Source organism: Marmota monax, unplaced genomic scaffold, assembly GCF_021218885.2.
Source record: "Marmota monax isolate L192 unplaced genomic scaffold, Marmota_monax_Labrador192_F-V1.1 WCK01_AAM20220418_F8-fsc00011, whole genome shotgun sequence".
NCBI lineage: Eukaryota > Metazoa > Chordata > Mammalia > Rodentia > Sciuridae > Marmota > Marmota monax.
The window spans coordinates 2,763,684-2,770,043 of NW_026693082.1; the positions used below are offsets into that span (position 1 = coordinate 2,763,684).

Here is a 6,360-nt window from a genome sequence, read left to right on the forward strand (position 1 = left end):
ATTATGTTGCATGGCTGACGACTCCCACAGTCTTCCTGGCCCTCTGGCTTCGTTAAGACCATTTCTAACCATCCCACATTTAATTTAGACTTTGGAGTCAATGCAGTCCTTGTGTTTAGTTTCTGGCAATAAATCTGGCCTGTTTGCGCAAGCATCAAATCCTCCAGGATGTCACTCAGTTTCTGCTGGGACCAAGTCAATCACAGAATTTCTGCAGTTAGCTTTCTGCGGGTCTGCCTGCTGCTCCCCCACTCCCCAAGCCTTGCCACTAGCTACTGCAGAGGCTCAGCTCTGTCTCAGGCAGGGTGGCGCTTGGGCAGACAGCCATACATCATTCCAAATGAGGGCCAAGTGGCTGGCTATCTCTGCTTTGGAAATTCTGGGTCTGCTTCATCGTGTGCTTTAAAGAGCTTATCTTTCTGTTTATTTGTTTCTCCAGATAGAAACAGCATTGGCACAGGGATAGCGCCAGCACCCGGAACTGACTCAGGAGCTGCCCCTCCTTAGCCTTGGTTTAGAGTTGACTTAGGGGTTAAAGGTTACGTTTTTTGAGAAAGGTAGTAAAACATTAATGATGGGTAAAGTTCTTTCTCTCACGCTGCATAAGAGAACTGGGTGATCCTGTTTGCTGTATAAAGGGGGTATTTTCTTAGGGCAATTTGAAATTGGCAGTGCAAATGCTCCTTGACTTCCTCTTGTGTCTGAGGTAAGTGTCGCAAGGCGGGTATGCAAAGAGCTAATCCCAAGGCCCACTGTAATTGAGTGCCCCCACTGGGGAAAATGCTGCATATTTTGAGAGAACCACTGGATTACTAAATGTGAGGAGCCACACAGACTTCCCAGAATCTGGCCCATAAGCAAAGTACCATCTAAGGCACATACACATTCACAGCCATGTAATGTAGAAGTTTGGAAAGCTGGAAATCAGATTGACTTACATGGTTGAAGACTCTAGAATTTTATTTTTATCTCTGACCCCCAGATCTCTAGGTGACCTGGAACCATGGACAGATTCCATATCTAGAATAAGATGTGTTTATTTGTCTATCATCAGTCTTCTGGCATAGGGCAGACCCACAGTGAGCATTACTGAGCAAACCAATGGGTCCCACAATCTGCCCTGTGCTTGTTACCTGCCACCTCTGTGGCACTTACTGTCTCACTGGGGAGACACAGGTGTGTGGCACATGTGGAACCAGGATAAGACCAGCAGAGCCAGGAGCTAACACACTGTCACATCAGCATGCTACAGGAAGGCAGCATCCTAGAGGCCTTCATGGGCTCAGGGTTGAGGCTGGACAGGTGCCTTCATATCTGCTGAACAAAGGTCAGGTTGCTGTGGGCCTTTGGGGTGCTGGACAGTTGAGAAGAAGCAGGAAATATATTTTAGTCTGCCTCCAGAACATGGGAAAGACTAGTTTAAAGAATTGGACTGAATCCTGTTTTACCCAACTTCAAGTGTATGTCCAAAGCCATGGGTTTGAGGCCTCTGCAGTTCCATTGTTTGTGGTTTGAGACTTGGCCTTCATTAACAACCCAGCCCAGATCTTCTTCTCCCAACACAGGACAGGCTGCTGAGAAGAGACCCAAATCAGTGGAAGCATTCTTACCACCCTCTAGGCAGTGTGACAATATAAGCTGTCACATTTTTAATGTCTCTTGTAATGAGTATTCAAGATGGAAGCGTCTGCCAAGCTTATGCAGGAGGCTGTTTGCTTCATCGAGTGCTGAGGTTTATATGTAGAAAAGACACACACACACACACACACACACACACACGTGTCCCCAGTTCTAGCTGGAATAACAGGATGAAGCTTTTCACTCATCCTGTTGATTAATCAGCCTGAAACTGCAGGTGACACTAGTGCTCAGAAAAGCAACAATTTATACTGAGGCTGCTTTGCCACCCACATCCTGAAAGTATGTCCCTAGACTCGGCCAGGCACACTCTCCATGGTCTCGTGGAACTCAGAGTGTGTCATTCCTGTTTGCAGCGTGATAGAAGGCTTCCATGAAATGATGGATGCTTCCAGGAGAGGCAGCACGAATCCCTGCAGCATACAGACTGGGTGGTGCGTGGACTCGTGGAATCATCTCTGACGAATTAATTTATCCTTGATGTGGAGGGTGTGGCTACACAGCTTCTGGCAGCACCGGAGACCACTCAGACTAATTTCTTATTATGTTCTAACAACGTAAAAACCCAAACCTCATCTTTGAAGCAAATAATAAATCTTTCCAGATCCTGATTACCCAATTTGGCTGTTTACTTTAATCAAATCACAAACTAATGACCAAATTTGGATTTGATTCTTGGTTATAAAGATAACCAAGAAGCCAACATAAGTAACTGTCAGTCAAAGTCTTTTCAGACAATAGCTAGCATTACAACATGCCAATTACATTTTTATCAGGTAGTTAAGTTAATTACCTGTGGTAAATGTGTTAGTGGGACAAGTATAGATTGCTGTCAACATTTGCTGACCACTTTAAAATGCTGCCCAACCATATGGGAGGAATTAAGGGTATAATAGCATGCAGATCTATTTACACCCACTAATGTCATATAAAATCCAGTCAAGGATTCAGGTTGGTACCTGCACATCTTTTTCCTACCACAAGATGGCTCTGTATGGTTTCTTCTGAGAAGCAACATGGGCTCTAAGGCAAACTTATTTTTGGGAAACAGCCACAAACCCCTAGGTGATGGTAGTATCAAAACTGGACAGTGGGCTTGAACTAGTGACTCCAGCCTCCCTCCCTTGCTGAGCAAAACCCTCTCACCCCTCCACCTCCCCAGCACCCAGCACCCTTGGCTTCCCTTCACCCAAGGTTAAAGCAGGGTCTGGACCCTACAGCTTTGGCAGGGACCTGACCTTTGTCTTTCTAGTACTTAGAGTTAAACATACAAGTGTACTTGGAAATTTGGGGTGTGCTTCATTACAGGGTCGTAGAGGATGCCACGGCCACAGGTGTCAGAAAACCACAGGCTGAACCAGGGTCCATCCCAGGCTGTATCAGCCTCCATTTAGGGGTGATAGCCTTCATTTAGGTTCCATGCAGGGGAAATTTCAAGCATTTCTCTGCATGGAATGATGGTCAAGTTTTACATCATTTTAATTTATTATCTTTGGCGATTTATAATCCATTTTCCAGTCCCCAGCAAAGTCATAGCATTCAAAACTGGATTTTGCTTACGAATAAGCCTTATTCACACCCCTTCCTAGGGATGCCTACCATTCCTGAGCAGTACCACCTGCTATCAGTGCTCTCTCTCTCTCTTTTTTTAAATTGACCCATTGCATTTGTACATACCTGTGGGGTACTGTATGACAATTGGATACATGTATGCAACATGTAATGATCAAATGGGATAATTAACATTTTTGTCTCCTTAAACATTATCATTTCTTTGTGTTAGGAACTTTCTGAGTCTTCTCTATTTTATTTTGAAGTGCATAATTAATTGTAGACTACAGTTACCTTCCTGTTCTGTAGAACACTAGAACTTATTCCTTCTGTGTAGCGGTGTTGGTATTCATTATCCAAACTCTCTCAATGCCCACTGCCCCTGGTCCTTCTCAGCCTCTAGTGACCACTATTCTACTCTCTCCTGTGAGATCAACTTTTTTGCTTCTACAAACGAATGAAATCACACAGCATCTGTTCCTGGCTTATTTCACTTAACATGATGTCCTCCAGTTCCAACCATGTTGCTGGATTTCATTCTTTTTTTATGGCTGAATAATATTTTTTTCAGCAAGTCTGTGGATTTATCTCATTCTCTCCAAAGTGTTTTCTTTTTCTACCATCTCTTCTGAGTATTTAACGTGTATTATCTTAATTAATTTTCCTCGTGAATCAATTAATTAATTTTCCTGCTGAATCAATTATAGAATTTTTCCTGCATCCACAATTCTGTTGCAACAAATATGTCTCTTATTCTTTTATCTTTCTGGGATGACAAAATTTTTTTTTTAAAGGTCCTTACTGTCATTTAACTGGAACTTCAGAAAAAAGCAGAAGTGAATGCTTATGTTCAATCCACCAACTTTAATAAGATGCCCACAGTGAGTCCTGGCATGTGGTGCCATTTGCTCATCACAATAACCTTACACTGTCATCGTCCCTATTTTTTCAGATGGGGAAACTGAGGCATGGAGAAGTTGAATAATTTGCTCAAGTCCACACAGCCAGGAAGCAGCATGAAGTTAGAACGTAATTCCTGGGAATCTGACTCCAACAATGATCATGTCTTTCCTCCAGAAGAGGAAATAGAGACACTGATGAAAAGTCTGTTTATGAAGCAGTGAGAACCCAGGGGGCTCTACACACGCACAGGTGCACTCTCAAAAAAACAGCACTGATTGCCCCCTGTTTTCTCCCTGGAGAGGGTGGGGTGCCTGCCTTCAACAGGGGTGGCTGAACACATGGCACTCAACACTGCGTGCCTGAGGTGTCAGCTGTTTATTAGCCACATATACTCACAGCCTGGGGGAGGAGGGCACTGAGGAACAGGCAGGGCAGAGTGACACTGCAGGGGCTGTGGGAGGAGGCTTTGTAAATAACAAGAGGGTGGGGTGCCACTGGGTCCCCCATAAGAGGGTCTGTTGGTTTGTTTGAACAATGTTGTGGACTGGCAAGGGGGTGAAAGCTATTGAGGACCAAGTAGGGTACAGCTGTCTGGCTGCACAGAGAACGAGACAGTTGGGGAGGTGTTCCTGCTTGGGGGTGTCTATGACCAGAGCAGGGGAACTCACAGTTAGGTCTTAGGGGCCCTTTGAGGCTCCAAGATGTCATGCAACACAGGAAATTTAGTTCTTATGGTATACATTCACAACACCCCCCATACACACACATATACTTCCTGCTGTGGGAAATTTCTCCTTCCCTCTTTTCAGTAGAAGCTTGGAGTTATACTCAATTGAGAGAATAAAGCATAGCATATCTGAATTGATAAGAATCTGGTACAGTTGAGAGCAAGGGACTGAGGGAAGGTTTATCTAATGAACAAGGCAACTCCCACTCTCTTCCTTCACTAAGCTTCTGGAATTCTGGCCTCCAGAAGCACACCATCCGCACAAACCAGGGGAAAGTGATCAGCCTAAGAGGAAAGTGCTAAAAACACTATAGTTCCCAGTGACATGCCCCCATTCTTGGTCACATCCCACAGGTACGGGACTTCTTTTTGTTTTAAGTTAAAAGTGAGAAAGCAGCCAAAGATCTCTAGATAGTTAAAGAAACTCTATTGTAAAACATGGACAAACAAATGGAAAGAGAAAGCAGAGGATACAGACTATGCTGGAGGTAGAAATTTCAAAACAACTATTATTAATATCCCCCAATATATAAGAGAAGATAGCATATACATGGGACAAGAACAGGATGTTATCAAAAAGTAGTACCCAGAGAACCAATTTAAAAAATTTAAATTTAAAACAATAGAAGAAATTTGAAAACATAAAAATATTATAGATTTTTTAAAACTCAGTAGAAAAGGTAAAAGACAAATTTGGGGATATCTTTCAAAAAATAGAACAAAAAAGAAAAATAGGAAATGGAAAGATGAGAACATGAGAGGATTAGCGGGCACCATCCAAGAAATAGACAAGAAAATCTCCTAGTTGTACAAGGCCATGGGTTTCCAGATGGTGAGAACCCACTTTGTGCCCAGCACAATGGAAGAAAATTTGCCAACAAGACATGACATTATGTATCATTGTAAAATTTCAGACTAAAAGAAGAAGACTTTAGAAGTTTCCAGAGCTCTCAAGGAAGAACAATGTCAATAGAAAAAAAAAATCAGGAACCACAATGTTTGGCAAGAAGGAAAGAAGTCACAGTTTATCCCATGAGTTTTAATGTCATCAAATCAGTAAAGATACTGAAAACTGATCTAACTGAAATTGGGGCATAATCTCAGAAGCATAATTCAAGAGCAGACATCCTAAAGTTAGCCTGTACATGTTCCATTCTGTGTATCCACTACTTCCTGAGACTAAGCTATGTGCTTAACCACCCTGTAACTCAATTTCCTTATCTGTAAAATGGGAGTCATAACAAAACTTATTGCATAGGATCTGGGAGAATATTAAGTAAATTAATATGTGAAAAATGCTTAGAATAATGTGTGTACATAATAAATTATATATAAGAGCAACCTAGTGTTGTTATTTAATAACAACACTAATCATATTAATCATATCAGGAAAATGAAGGGAGAGAAGGGAGCTGGGGTGGGGGTTTAATCTTTATATTCGATAGAGGAAAATTAATAGGAAATGCCTAAAACTGGAAAACCAGGAAGCAGCACTATAGGAATGCTATTTAAAGAGATAAAGGGACATACTAAGAGGGGCT

At 42.4% G+C, this 6,360-nt stretch overlaps 1 long non-coding RNA gene across 2 annotated transcripts; it reads left to right on the forward strand.

Moving 5' to 3' along the window:
* Window positions 1-435: 435 nt before the first annotated feature.
* LOC124099210 (uncharacterized) lies at window positions 436-6,160 on the forward strand. 2 transcript variants are annotated; one of them, XR_006853871.2, is made up of 3 exons: window positions 509-706; window positions 4,142-4,341; window positions 5,734-6,160. It is a non-coding gene; the product is annotated as an uncharacterized LOC124099210 (long non-coding RNA). The 2 variants fall into 2 exon arrangements; XR_006853870.2 differs by lacking the exons at window positions 4,142-4,341; window positions 5,734-6,160 and adding an exon at window positions 1,995-2,252 and having other exon boundaries at window positions 436-706.
* Window positions 6,161-6,360: the final 200 nt, after the last annotated feature.